The following is a 15,950-nucleotide window of genomic DNA, read 5'->3' as shown; positions in this document are numbered from 1 at the left end:
TGTGTGTGTGTGTGTGTGTGTCATGGTGAGAATGTGGAGGTCTGAGGTCCGGCTTTTTCTTTTTCTTTCTTTTTTTAAATTTATTTTTATGTATGTGAGTACATACACACCAGAAGAGGGGATGGGACCCCATTACAGATAGTTGTGAGCCACCATGTAGTTGCTGGGAACTGAATTCAGGATCTCTGGAAGAACAGTCAGTACTCTTAACAGCTGAGCCATCTCTCCAGCCCCATCTACCTCATTTTTTTTTTTGAGACAGGGTCTCTCTTGGACCCTGGAGTTCACCCATGTCACCAGACTGATTAGACAGTAGACCCCAGGTCACCTCCTGACGCTGTCTTCCCAGCAGCGAGATCATGGACACACACCATCAACCGAGAATTTTTTTACATTTGCAAGATCCAAATTCATGCATTGATACTAGGCACTTGGTCCATTTTCCCAGAATATCTGAAGCAACTTTTAAAAATGGTAAATGGAAATGTACAGTCAGTGCCAAGTTCACATATATTTTAGCTATAATTTGGGCTTCAATGAATTTCATATCTGATGGACCCTTCTGGGATTCCCTTAAATGAAAGGGTATATTTTTGCACACACACACACACACACACACACACACACACACACCCAGAGAGGGTTACAAATGTAATAGGTGAAACCCTCCTAGTGTGGTGTGTTATATTCACAGATCAGGGCCAGAACATCAGGACACACACTGCTCTGAACACACACCCTCGACTGTCTGGACTCCCCCAGACCCCTGGTTTCACACACTGACTGCACTTATACTTCAAGTGAATTGTATTTTGGGATCAAGTCCTCAGACATTTTATAACGGGTGGCCTTACTATTGATCATCGACATCTGAATCACTTTAGAGTCTTTTTAAAATGCAGATACTCTACACTTAAGATGGGGTTTTGCAAGGCCAAAATGCTTATGGGTCACCTGGAGGTCTAGTCCTAATGCATATGAGATACCTTTGGAGGGAAGCCTGAGATTCCAAACTTCTAATAAGTTCTCAGGAGGCTGTGTCAGGGATTCCGGCATAAAAGCCATTTCGAGGAGCAAAGAAACCATAAGGTCCAGATATTGAGTTGGGAAAAATTCTCCAGGGATTCTATTCATGTGAATCTCTGCGCAAAACTAATGCACATTAAAAGAATATCCTTATAAAAGCATCTAAATCTTATAAGATAGTAAAGAAGTTGTAAGGCCTGTTTTTATTTTTTGTTGTTGTTTTTTTTTGTTATGGGTCTCTAAGAAAGAACTGTTTCCTCAGTAAACTTTTCATCTTAACCCTCTTATCTGAAAGATGAAAACAGCAGTCCTCAGAGGTCTGTGGTGTGGATTAAATGCAATGTGTGTCTAAAGCATTTGGCATCTGTCCGACCCATACTAACTGCCACATAAACACAGACTGTTGCTGGTGTCACCATGACTACGCTCATACTGAAAGTTAGGGCCTGAACTTTTTAAAGATAAGTTTATTTATTTTTTAATAAGATATTTTCCTTATTTACATTTCAAATGTTATCCCCTTTCCTAGTTTCCCCTCTGAAAATCCCCTCTCCCCTCTCCCCTCTCCCCTCCCCCTGCTCCCCAACCCACCCACTCTCACTTCCTGGCCCTGGCATTCCCCTACACTGGGGCATAGAACCCTCACAGGACCAAGGGCCTCTCCTCTCATTGATGACCGACAAGGTCATCCTCTGCTAAATATGCAGCTAGAGCCATGAGTCCCACGATGTATTTTCTTTGATGGGTGGTTTAGTCCCAGGGAGCTCTGGGGTTACTGGTTAGTTCATATTGTTGTTCCTCCTATGGGGCTGCAAACCCCTTCAAGTCCTTGGGTCCTTTCTCTAGCTCCTTCATTGGAGGACCCTGTGCTTTGTCCAATGGATGACTGTGAGCATTCACCTCTGTATTTGTCAGGCACTGGCAGAGCCTCTCAGGAGACAGCTATATCAAGCTCCTGTCAGCAAGCTCTTGTTGGCATCCACAATAGTGTCTGGGTTTGGTGGTTGTTTATGGGATTTATTTATTTATTTATTTATTTATACTCACCTTACATCCCACTCACTGCTCTCAACCAATCCCCCTCCTTTTCTCCTCAGAGGGGGTGGGACCCCTGGAAACCCCACATCGTGGCACTTTAAGTCTCTGCCAGACTAGGTTCTTCCTCTCCCACTGAGGTCAGGCAAGGCAACCCAACTAGAAGAACACATCCCATGTACAGGAACAGCTTTTGGGATAGCCCCTGCTCCAGTTGTTCAGGACCCTCATGAACACCAAGCTGCACATCAGTTACATATGTATGGGGAGAAGGCCTGGGTTTTGAAGACCTGAGCCTGCTTCCCTGTTTTATTAATGTCATCTCGGAACTTCTGAAGTTAGTTGATAATTTATTTGATGTAATATATTTCTTTTATAAATTTTTGTGCCTTTTTTGTATGTCATATCAAATATTCTGTATATTAAAAGTGTGTTTATTGCCTGTGTAGTCTGTTTATTGAGATGTAGTTTATTCTTGTTTTTCTTTCTTTCTTTCGATTGTTTGTTTGTTTTATTGTTGTTTGAGACAGGGTGTTTGCTATGTAGCCCTGGCTGGTCGGTTGCATGGTCACTTCGTGGCCCGGAATGACATTGGATTTGCAGCAATCCTCCTGCGTGAGCTTCCCAATTGCTAGGATCATAGGTGTTAATTCCTGTGTCCAGCTTCCTCAATTCAACTGTGACAGACAATATTTACTGCGTAGTTCTGATGCTAAACCACATGACACCGACAGTTGATAATTTCTGAACCCGGAAGTTCTAGTATCCTGTAGTACAGCAGAAAGAACTGTGGGCCCTGCGCCCTCTGGCGGCTGTAAAGAAAATGAAACTTTCTAGACCCTCTGAGTAGCCAGAGCTCTGTTGACGCCTGCGCAGAGTTAGAGAAAAGCCATTCTCTCGGGCTGGGTTAGGTGGGTGTGCTTATTTATCTAGGTTCCCAACCCAGGAAAGTAAGTCGCTGTTTTAAAATAAATTTGGATCACAGTAACAGCAGCTTATTTAAACGAGCTATGGAAATACCCACTTTCTTTGGGCATTGGGCAGCAGCGTAGGGAAAAGAAGCTGCCAAGAAGTCTTGCTGGCCTCTTTCTGATGCACCCTCCCTGGAAGGCACCGAGGAAACAAAGTGGAGCTTGAGCGGAGCTCTGATTCGGTATTGGAGGAGACTTGGTGGGAGACAGGAGGAAGGGGCAGAGAAGAAGAAATAAAGCAGAACAGGGGACAGGCAGAAGACCAAGACAAAGTGAATAGTTATTCTAAAATGTTCAGCTGGATAGCTCAGCTCTGTCCTCCTACCATAACCTTGAGTCTGTCATTCAAGAGAAGCACCAAAGGCTAAAATAACCAGGATGTTAAACACCCTTGATTCATTTGACTAGAAACAGCTCTGACAGACTTCAGGCATGCATTCCGAGAATCATCTACTTCCCTTTGGTGCAAACACAGACTTAATAGAAGAGTCTGCCTTTTTGCATCTCATACCTGTAGCTTCCAAACACCTACCCCTGGGAGCCTCTCGCTAGAAGGACTAACTTCTGAGCTTAGAAACTTACTTTCCCTTCCCCCGTGTCTGCTGCTCAACCCAGTCAGAATATGAATATTCTCTGGGACTGTATGGATGGAAATACAAAAATTCCATCACTTATTTTTAAAAGAAGATGTTAGTACTCACTAGAGAACAGCAAAAGTTAGGCCACAAGAGAAATATTGGCAGCATTTGAGAGTCAGGGTGAGAGGTGGCATATTAATTACACAGGCCGCACAATTGGGATCTGCTCATGCTCAGATCACTTGAAGGCTTCTAGGTGTACCTTGCCTACGATCCATTCAGGGCTCAGCATCTTTGGATGGGGCCTAGTCCAGTTTGAAAGAAGAAAAGCGAGACTGTGAGAGTGTGTGACTAATGTGTGCACAGGTGACTATGAATGCAGAGGGGTGTGCGTGAATGTGTTTTCATAGTTTGCGTACATGTACCAGAGGATATCATTTGTTTTCTTCTATTGACCGCCAGTTGATCGACTCAAGCCGGGCCTGTTGCTTTGGCTGGCCTGACTGCTCACTCTGTTTCTGTTCCAATTGGAGTATTACATGCAAGTTCAGACGGGGGTGATATATTTCATGGGTGCTGGAGAATCAAACTCAGGTCCTCAACTTTCAGAACAAGTGTTCCGGACTACCCAGCCATGACTCAAGGCCTCCTATTTCCTTTCCCAGAACAACCAGAGCAGCAACAATGTAGAGTGAGGACAGGAGAAAGAGCTTAGGTGGTGAAGCGCTTCCTTCCAACACCATCCTAAAATACAAAAGCATGGAAATTACAGAACTGTAATCCAGTTCTGGGGAGGCAAAAGAAAGAGGATCTTGGGGGGGGGGTGTTGCTCATCAGCCATCTTGCCTCTAGGAGAATGCAGACAATGATTAATGGTTCATCAAAAACAAAACAAAACAATAAACAAAACAAACAAACAAACACCCCCCCCCAAATCAGAAAGTTCCTGAGAAAAATATCCAAGGACCCACAGGCTGGTACATGCATAAACACATTTGTAGTGTGTGTTTGTGTGAGTAGTTGTGTGTGTGTGTGTTGCCTGGGTGTATCAGAAGAGCATGCCAGATACTTGTTGTAAGCTGCCAAATTGAGTCTAGAAACCAAATTGCAGTCTTGAGACAAAGCATCACTCTTAAGCTGAGCCATTTTCCTCACTCATTCTTCAAAGATTGTACATCCAGGTTATGGTGGCACCTGCCTAGAATCCCAACACATGGTAGATTTTACATGTATTTATTTTTGTGTGTGGATATGTGTCTATATGTGACCAGGAATGTGCTTAAACGTGAACGTGGAGGACAAAAGACAACACAAGAAGTTGGTTTTCTTTTTCCTCCATGTCTGTGTGTGTGTGTGTCTGTGTGTGTGTGTGTGTGTTTATAGTTTTCATAAGTTTTGGGTTTGAACCAGTAGCATGTGAATCCTTTTGTATGTAGAAGGCTCTGTATCCCTAATCCCGCTCTAGTGGCAAAGTCAGCCACTTCTTTGTGATTTCAACATAGACTGAAGACGAACTTAGACATTCAAATTCATGGACTTTGGGAATCTTGAACTTTCTGTTGAGAGACAGCCACTGCTGGAACAGTCAGACCAGTGTGTCACTCTGCCAAGCCCCCTTAAATACAGACTCAGTCATCAGCTCTGTCCCTTTAGAGAACTCTGACATTCATCATACCTATTCCTAATTGCAAAATGTTGGTAGGGATTCAGCCTTATTGTTTGTGTATAAACAGCACACACTGAGCAATAACTTGGCTACCCTCTCTGCCTCTATCCTGCTTTGGCAGATAGAGCTCTTTGTATCTAAGACTGGCTGTGGATGTCTTGTGCTGCCGGATAGGACTCTGACCTATGATTCTCCTCTCTTGGATACCTGAGGAGGAGAATTGGAGGCGTGTGCTAGCACACGCAGTTGTACGTGGTGCTGGAAATCAAATCCAGCAGTTCTCCTACGCTAGCTCTCTACCGACTGAGTTTTCCAGGTCCCATTCATCCCCAGCCCCTCCACACTGTCCCCTCCCTACTGCAGCAACCCCTGCTGACTCCTTCTTTTCTTTTTCAGTTTTTTACATGTTTTTTTCCCTTTTTACAGTTATTCACTTTGGATCCTGTTCACTGCCCCCTCTTCCAGTCACACTTTCCACAATCCTTCCCCATGCCTCTCATTCTCCTTTTTTTTTCTTTCTGAGTGCTTGTCCCCACCCCCAAACCCCATATATCAAGTCCCCAAGACACAAGCACATCCATTCCCACTGAGGCCAGAAAAGGCAGCCCTGCTATTCCAGGTAGAGCCTGTAGGTGTTGGGACAACCCAAGCTCCAGTTCAGGATCTACAGGAAGACCAAGCTGCACTTCTGGAACATTTGTGTCCTGGGAGGCCGAGGTCCTGCCAGTGTATGTTCAATGGTGTATTGTTCAGACTCTGGGAGTTTGTGAACAGACATTTGGGCATGGTCACAGCTCTTTCATTTATTGACCTCCATATTTGTTCTCCCATATGAAATGAGAAAGTATACCCACTACACAGAGACAGAACCTCAGGAGCCTTTGATGATAAGTCTCACCCTGTGGGTGCTCTAAATAACATCCTATTCCAAAAATATTCAACTTTAAGGTATTTTTGTAAAGTTTTTCTTGTATATAGCAAGCTGAAATTAAATATTTCATCGTTAATGTGTTCTACAACCTTATTCACCTTCCTAGTTAGACTTAGTGTTTAGTGTCTATATTGTTAAGTGTCTAAAATGCAAACTTACAATCTACTTTATATATGAAAATTTGAAATTAAGTCTTCTATTTATTGTAAATCTTGCCTTTCTGTTCATGAAGTTTTTATTGAATAAAGTTTAGTATTGCTTGAACATATCTGGTCAGGTCTAGTTTCTGCTGTTCCTTTCAGGGTGTACCGAGGTTGTCTGAGAGACCTGGAAAGCAGATACCCAGGGGGAGATTCATCAGGGTCAACTGTTCATACATTTGCATGTTAGCTATTGTTTATTTTTCTAAGACCCTGATGTGAAGGCAGAACACTTTAGTGAGGACCTCTCCTCTCTCCTGGATTGTAAGTGGACATAGGAGAATCTCAGTAGAACAAAACATAGTAGCGCCGGTAGAGCCACAGCAATGTAAGCCCTCCATGTAATGGGAGCATAGACCTCAGGACTGTCTAGGCATGGGCAAGCATACCTGTGAATGTTTGCACACACACATACAGAACAAACTCACATCATCCAATGAGCCCAAACCAACTGTAGGAAAAACTAAGGTATGTTTCCTTTGGGACAAGCATTGCTTAGATGGCTGTTTCCTTTCTCCTTGACCTCTGACCCCTATAGCATCATCACAAGTTCATATTTATCTGCTCTGTTACAATACGGACCACTACTGTCAAGTCTTTTCAGCATAAAGCCANGCCATAGCTTAGATGTATAGACATGTCATTTCAGCTTTCNGGGGAGGAGTTAAGATTATTACTATGGTGGGGACTTCCAGGTTGTGTATGAACACCTTGTCTCACTACCAAGAGTCTGCCTGTTCCACATCCAAAACCACCCTTCCCTTGGTAAGGTTGTCTTCAGAATCTTCCATTCACANNNGAAGGAGTTGCCTTGGAATTGGTGCAACTGTATCTGTATTGTCCTGAGAAAATGACCCAACTTAGCCTAGCTTTACTTTTGGATATTTGGCCTGCTGGATCTAATTAATTAACACATTTAAAATATTTAGTTTTCAAGGAAATAAGTACTGTGCCTAGATACTTGTTGATGTGGTATGTGAAACTAAATCTTATTTGAAATGAAATCACTGTACAATGTTTATAGGGACTTAAATATTGTTGAATGTATTTTAAAAGTCATGGCTGAATAGCTATGCAAATTTAAGTCATTTTCTAGATCAAAGGAGCAAGAGGTTGACAGTGACCTCCCAGAGTCTTACAAAAAAGATCCAATTTTGGTATATCACCTAAATTCTGCAGTCACCATTCACAACTCTATCTTCCTGGTTCAGAACATTAGAACTGAGCAGTCTAGGGCTGCATTATCTTATCTTGTACTTGGGTTTGTACACTGAAAGCCACTGGAGAATGTCTGCACCTTCAATCCAGGAGCTGTCATACGTTATGAAAAGCAGGTCCGCAAGCCTCCTTTTCTTTTCAGGAACTGCACTATCTAGTCCTTTACACAGTGCTCATTTTCAAGCAAGAAGACAACCAGAATTTGCAGTTTTGGGGTTTGCTTTAAATTCTGGGTATAAAGTAACCACTGGCTGGCATGAAAGATCTTTGCTTTTTCTCTTCCATCTAAAACCAGAACCACATTGACAACATAAATGGAGACAGACCCAGGAACTACACCTGGCCTGGTGATGAAGCTGTAGAACACAACACACAACAAACAGAGAAAGAAAACTGAACACAAGTATCTGGGTTCAACTCTTCCCCTCTCTCACATTCTCTGCAGAAATAGTATTTCTGCAATAACAATCTTTTTGGGTGACAGGACAGAGCTTTTACATAGTAGGCCCTCATTTCTCCCACTAAACACATACCTCCCTATGATTCAATTATTATACAATAAAGATGATGTATATGATGAAGGATGACATTATATCAACAAAGGTTTGAAGATGAAAAAGTAACCATTAATACTGATATTTATCAGATTCTGGGGATTTAATTAATCACAAATGAATTCTTTGAGAAGATATATATAGAAACCAGATGAAATGGAATTACTCATTTTGGTAAGATAAATGCTTCCTTTATAAGGAAGAAGACATAAGTTAAAATCCTAATGCCATGTAAAAACCTTAATGGCTAAAGCTGCTGGATCTAATTAACTAAAGCATTTAAAATATTTAGTTTTCAAGTTAACAAGTAAAGGGCCTAGATGCCTGTTGATGTTGTATATGAAACTAATTCTTATTTGACATGAAATCACTGTCCAATTTCACAAATTTGGGCCACCTGAGTTCAATTCCCAACCCACACAGAAGAAGAGACTACTAAGAGAAGTTTCCTACACACACACAGACACACACACACACACACACACACACACACACACACACACAGGTGAAATGTATAATGAGAGCAAACACAGGTCAAAATGGCAATAAGTAAATGTCTTTCCAACCCTGTGCAGATGTGAAGTGGTTTGGAGGCAACTGTGATGGGTATTCTGGGTTGTCAACTTGATTACACCTGGAATTAACTAAAACCCCCAAATAAAGGATCATTCCTGTGAAGGATAGCGGCTTAATTTAAGGTGGGAAGATCTGCTTTTAATCCTTATCTTTGAGGTGGGACTACAACTATGTTAGTGATCTTTTGAGATGGAGTAAATGAGGTGCTATTTACCTACCTCTCATCTTGGCCACGCCTACTTCTCACAGCATATATAAGGCTGTGCAAGAAGGAAGTCCAGTTCTTTGCCTCCTAGTTCTTGAGGAGGCAAGAGGTCCATTTCTCCACCGTCCTCCAGAGATTACCTCTTTGGGAAACTGGCATTTAATGAAGATCAGCTGAGACATCCAGACTGGTGGACTGAAAAACTACTGGACACTTAAATCTTCCCTTCCTAGGAAGACATCTTGGAATCCCTGGACCACAGACTGTAAGTCATGTTAATATATGTCCATATCTATCTATCTATATATTTTTTCAATATGTATGTATATATGTATGTATGTATATGGGTTTTGTACTGTTACTACTGACTAATATAGCAATCTAGGCTATCTTAATTTAATAAGACTCAGATTTAATTAGAGGCAGATGCCCCCAGGCAGGGTTCACTGAGTGTTTATTGGCTTAGGAGCCTTGTGTATGTGGTAGCAAGGATAACTAAGATTCCAGCAGTCTCCTTAGATGGGGCCCTAGTGTTGCTCTCTCTAGTGTTGCTGGTTTGCTGGAGTTGAGTAGCTTTGAGCCATGGCAGGAGGTATGAAGGAAGGTAGGATGTTTGTTCCCCAAGAGAGCACAGCCACAACAAAGATTAGTATCTCAGCAGAGCATAGGAAAACAGAGCAAGTACCTGTCCATGGGGTGTGCTTTGGGCACAGCAAGAAAGGCCCCTCTCCTCATGCTCAAAGTCAATTTAAGGCTTCTGGGTGTACAAGTCTATGATCCATTCATGGCTCAGAATCCGTGATTGGGGACTATACCAATTTGACAAAAACCAACCAACCAATCAACCAACCAACCAACTAACCAGACAAACAATCAAACAGAGACTGTCAGTTCATATGACCCATGTTTGCACATGTGCACAAGTAACTCTGTTATGCAGAGGTGTTTGCCTGTGTGTGTGTGTGTGTGTGTGTGTGTGTGTGTGTTTGTTTCAAATTACCTCTGTAGATTTGCCTACACATACCAGAGATTATCATGTGGTTTCTTCTTCTGATCTCCACTTGATTGACTCATGCCTTGCCTGTTTGTTTGTTTGTCTGTTTGTTTGTTGGCTAGGCCGTCTGCCCAGCCAGGTCTAGAGAGCAGCCTGACTCTGTTCCCAGTGTGGGAATTACATGCATGTTCAGACTTGCTTGAATTGTTACATGGGTGCTGGAGGATCAAGCTTAGATCCTGAAACTTAGAGAACAAATGTTCCTGACTACCCAGCCATGCTTCAAGGCCTCCTAGTATTATTGTTTGCTTTCCCAGAACAACAGCAGGAACAAAGAAAAGCGAGCAAAGGGCTGGAGAAAGAGCTTAGATGGTGAAGTCCTTCCAAACCCGTCATCATATGCAAAATGATGGCAGTAATGTTTGCAAGGAAAATATTAGTGATCCCCCAAAACCCATACAGGCCACAATCTGATGCAAATCACAGCATGGATTTAATCTATTTGAGCTAGCCACAAGTGTATATCGGGGCAAGGCTTTATAGTAAGCAGCAAGCAGGAAATATGTGTGCAAGCATCTAATTGGAAAGGTGCTGTGGCCTTTAGCATGATAGGCTGGTGCTGGCAGTCATATCATAAACTTAACTTCTGTTCCCCTCTGTATTGGTGATCGTTATTCAAGGGGTGGGCTGGTGACATAGGGTGAAGGTTTGTTAGGGGTATAACTAGGAGACACTGGTCTTGTTGGGGATTAGGCTAGAGACTGGAGCTAGGTTCAGGTTTTGTTGGGGTACAACTTGGAAACTAATGCTAATAACCAGCCTGTTTTCTACCTGAGTTCAAACTTAGGTCAGGTTCTCTAAAATGGAGTCTTAATTTAAAAGTTTTGTCATCTCAGTATTTCCTTGTAATGCAGTTCTGGGGAGGCACAAAGACAAGTAGATCATGGGGGATTTGCTGGTCAGGCCATCTTGCCACAAGGAGAATGCAGCCTATGAGAGGCCCTGCCTCAAAAAAAAAATTAGAATGTGAAATACAGGTGGTTGTAAGCCATCAAGTTGAGTCTAGAAACCCACATAGGTTCCTTTGACTAAGCACCACCCTTAAGCATTGCACAATTTTCCTAACTCATCATTAAAAGATGGTAGCACCTGTATTGAATCTGAGCACATTGGAGATTTTAGATTTATTTATGTTTTGCATGTGGATATATGTCTATGTGTGTCCAAGCATGTGACAAAGCATGAATGTGGAGGACAAAAGACCACGCCAAGGCAGTTCTCTCTTTCCAACATGTTGTTACCGGAGACCTGTGTGTTTGTGTGTCAGTGTGTCCGTGTCCGTGTCTGTGTGCGTGTGTGTGAGTATGTCTGTGTGCTCGCTGTTTTCTTCAGTTCTGGTTTTGCTACAACCAGTACAGTGTGAATATTTTTTTTTGTACATAGTAAGGCTTTGTACCACTAAGTCCCACTTGAGTCCCAAAGATAAACACATTCTTTTGAGGTAATGATAAACAAACCCTACCTTAAGGCTGTAAGAGTCATTCCACTAGGAGGGAAAGAGTCCCAAGAGTAGGCAGAAGAGTGAGAGACAGCACAGTGACCACTGTCAGCAGTGTCCCCAGATTACCAAGGCCACGCTTGTAATACATACCATCTTAGACTACAGTATGCCGGGAGATTGGATGGTTTACAATGTCCTTGTGTCACTTGAGAGTTGAAGCATTATACTTGTTCCCTCATTTGTCTACTTGGGACTATTGGGAGGAAAATCCCTGTCTCAGCCTTCCTAGTGTGAGACTGCAAGCAAAACCACACCAGCTTGTCATTTTTACCTATGTCCTTTGACTGGATTCTTCCAAGTGGTTTGTAGGGATTAGATCATGGTTTGGGATTTTATCAGAATGGCAGGTGACAGTACTTGGGTCTTACTCAAAATGGCTAACAAGGTCCAACAAAACACTGAGTGATTCCATTATTATTAAATTATAGATTGTTAGTGGGGATGAACCTGGTCTCAGAGCTCTAACTTTCTTAGCAATTACTAAGCATATTGAGAGTATCTCCACTGATCTATACTGTACATCTCCTTTCCTGGTAAATTTCATCAACGAATGCTAGAAACACTAGGCTACATGCCATGGAGTAATACTATATTGTTTAATACAATTACACATGCAGGACACAAAGGAAACTCTTCCCTAAGAGTTAAGTGCCATAGATGGGCTAGGATGTAATGAGACACCCGAGGAACATCAATCTCAGAGACCAATAATTCAGGAGCGTATCCCTTAACTTTCATTGGTTTTTGCTAGGGGCTGATGATCACTCAGGGTGGGGGTGACTGAGGGTGACCTTGAAACATTGCCTGTACTTGATGGACTAGAGAGTGTAAGTCAGATGAATTCTGCATTGACTCTTAGATCATGCATAGTAGCTCATACACTGAGCTATACTTTTCCCCACCTACACTACTAAGCTATATTCATGGAACTGAACCTAATCTTACTCTGTTCATTAGAGGGCAAATGAACTGTGTCTTAGTCTTTCCAAAGATCCAACCCTCACTCCTAGAGTTCATATTTTAAAAAAATAAGTAGCCTAGTGAATCTACCATTCCTCCCAATATTTTTTCTGTCTATGATAGGAAGCTAGAATTCTCCCTCATTGAGTTCTAATGGTTTTTCTGTTTGCTTCATCTAGGCACTGACCAACAGGCACTCATGGATGCAAAGATGCTCTAAGACCTGAGACCTGCATCATGGTGTGTGTGACGTCCACTCACCTTAGTAGGCTGTGAGGATCTTCCAGTCTGCATCACAACCAGAGCCAGGACAAGAACCAGGGACAAAAGAGTCTTGCCTCCAGTGTGATTGACGGTGCTGCCAAGGTTTGCTGTTTTCAGGCAACTGTCTGTGATAACCACAATGATATCACTGACTTGGGGTCTCCAGAGGCTCAGTGTGTCCTGAAGCCCCAAATCTCCCACAAAGTAAAAGGCGCCGCCTGAATTAAAGGACTTTTCTACAGTGGGACTGCCCAACTACTACCTTAAAGACAAGGTTAGACTGCTCAACAGAGGGAGAATTATTCTAGATAAGCGGTGCCTCCATCTGCCTTCACCTTGCAACTGACCCCACACACCAAAGGAAATCTGAGCCTTTGACCCTGCAGTTTGTGATCTTAGACCACCATGTGCAGTGTGGATAAGACCCCTTCAACTACACTAACTGATCCTTCATCCATGAAGACAGCAACTTCAGAGCCCTCACCAACAGGCTGGCCTACATGCACTGTGACTTGGAAATCAGAAAGCTGTGCTACCACAGAGAGCCAACAGCTGAGCCAAGGCAATCCAAGTAGCCCTTCTCCATGGCAACCTTGTACACAGCCTGGGACAGTGTGCTGTGAGCATTCAGGGAGAGACCAAAAGAGGAAACACCAGGCAGAGGGTCCAAAGGATGTGCAGCTTACAGAGCCAACCCAACCTCTAAAGAGGCTTAAACTGGAGCAGTGTGAAGGAGAGCTTGGGTGTGAAGAGCCAGGCAAGGGTCAGAGAAGAAAACCCCAAGAAGAGACTGGATCACAGCTCAAGCCCACAGAGTGTATCAAAGGCCCTGGAGAAGAAGTGCCTTTGACTGAGGCAAAGTCTGTGCATGGGGGCAAAGGTCGCTATCTTCCTTCCAGCACCATTGAAGAAGTTGTACAGAATCACCAGAATGGAAGGAATGCAAGCTTCTTGGTCTACCTTCAACCCAGTGGCTCAGGGAGCTCTGATTCTCATGGTTCTCACAGGATTCTATTGGAGGCCTTAAAGCAGCTGAATGGCTGGGTGGATGGGGAGGTCCATGCTTCTCCAACACCTCAAATCTCCACAGAAAGAGCCAGCAATAGCATTCTCCCCAATCAAATGGCAGTAACCACAGTCAAAGAAAAAGCTCCCAAAGTCCCAGACAAGAGCACAGGGCTGGACTCTGGTCCTCTGATCACAGGGGACATGCAAAAGGAAATCTGTAGGGCTCTAGGCCCAGGGCCAAAAGATGAGATCTTGTGTCGTGCCTTCAAAATGGCAGTTACTCGAGAAGACATGCGCACTCTGAGGAACACACAGTGGCTCAATGACACAGTCATCAACTTTTACATGAATCTTCTCATGGCCAGAAATCAAACTCAAGGATACCCTGCACTTTACATCTTTAATACCTTCTTCTACACCAAGTTACAGAGTGGGGGCTACAGGTCAGTCAGAAGATGGACCAAGGCAGTAGACCTCTTTAAAAAGGAACTGATCGTGGTGCCGGTTAACCTGAATATGCACTGGAGCCTTGTGGTGACATACATGAGAGAGCAGAGAATTGTCTACCTGGATTCGATGGGACACAAAAGACCAGAGGTCCTTGAGCTGATTTTCCACTATCTGCAGGAGGAGAGCAAAGCTAGAAGGAATGTGGACCTGAACCCTTTGGACTGGAAGCAGTACAGCATGCCAGCAGAGGAGATTCCTCAGCAGGGGAATGGCAGTGACTGTGGCATGTTTACCTGTAAATATGCAGATTACATCTCCAGAGGCCAACCCATCACCTTCTCTCAGCAGCACATGCCTCTGTTTAGGAAGAAGATGGTGTGGGAAATCCTGCACCAGTGCTTACTGGAGCCCCACCCACCTGGCTGCTGAGGCTGCTCTGAAGCCTTTTGTGGGTGGAGCCAAGGATTTCAAGCAGTGTGGGCTGAAAGGCCTGGAAACAGGTTTTGGTCTGTAAGAGTGGGGGATATCCCACATCTTTCTAGATATTGCTAGCCTGGGACCTGAAGGAGCTGCATCTGAAGCCATCTATGAGGTAGATGTGTCCACCACAACGTAGAAAGTATTCAACCCACCCCGCAGAAACTCACAAGCATTAGCTATGAGGCCTGGGTTTGGGTTGTACACTTGATGTATGTTGGGGGTTCGTCATTTACTTGCACCCTTCCCCAATATTGCTGTTCCTGTTCCTAAGTTTTAGCTAATTGAAAGTGGATGATTCCAGAGGATTTTAGAGTTTAATCCTCACTGTTTTATGTCATTGCACTGGGAACATGGGTCTCTGGAACCCATACCCCCAGACCATCAAGGATTATTGATAAAAGTGGCATAAATATTTTAAGAACTTTATGCCTTGAAGTAAGGGCATATACCTCATCCTTGGAAGTCCTGTGAAGTGATTTTATAGCTAAATGTGCCTTTTAATCTCAGAAGTCTTTGAATTTAATCTCACCCTTTTGGGTGCTGTATATAACTTCCTATTCCAAAAAAATATTCAAATTTAAGATATTTTTGTAAATGTTTTCCTTGTATATAGCAAGCTGAAATTAAATCTTTCATTGTTAATGTATTCTACAACCTTGTCCACCTTCCTAGTTAGACTTAGCGTTATTTAGTGTCTATAAAGTTTAGTGTATATAATGTAAACTTACAATGACCTACTTTATATATGAAATTTTGAAATTAAGTCTTCTATTTATTTTAAATCTTGCCTTTCTGTTCATGACGTTTTTATTGAATAAAATTGAATATTGCTTCAACATATTTTGTCAGGTATGGTTCGTACTGTTCCTTATATGGTGTACTAAGGTTTTCTGAGAGACCTGGAAAGCAGATACCCAGGGAGAGATTCATCAGGGTCAACTGTTCATACATTTGCATGTTAGTTATTGTTTATTTTTCTCAGTCCTTGGTGTGAAGAACACTTTAGTGAGGACCTCTCTTCTCTCCTGGCTTATAAGGGAACAGAGGAAAACCTCAGTAGAGCAGAACACATTAGTGCATGTAGAGACCATGTAATGGGAGCATATATCTCAGGACTTTCCAGGTATGTGTAAGCATACCTGTGAACTTTTGCACACATACAGAACAAACTCACATCTTCCAATGAGCCCAAACCAACTGTAGGAAAAACTAAGGTATGTTTCCTTTGGGACAAGCATTGCTTAGATGGCTGTTTCCTTTCTCCTTGACCTCT

The 15,950-nt window shown here is 42.9% G+C and overlaps 1 pseudogene; it reads left to right on the top strand.

Annotated features, from left to right (window-relative positions):
- The first annotated feature begins 13,144 nt into the window (after positions 1–13,144).
- Positions 13,145–14,626, top strand: LOC110326103 (annotated as a pseudogene).
- Positions 14,627–15,950: the final 1,324 nt, after the last annotated feature.

This window comes from Mus pahari, chromosome 9 (genome assembly GCF_900095145.1).
Source record: "Mus pahari chromosome 9, PAHARI_EIJ_v1.1, whole genome shotgun sequence".
NCBI classification, from domain to species: Eukaryota; Metazoa; Chordata; class Mammalia; order Rodentia; family Muridae; genus Mus; species Mus pahari.
The sequence above is the reverse complement of the archived record's forward strand: the minus strand, read 5'-3'. Positions and strand labels throughout refer to the sequence as shown.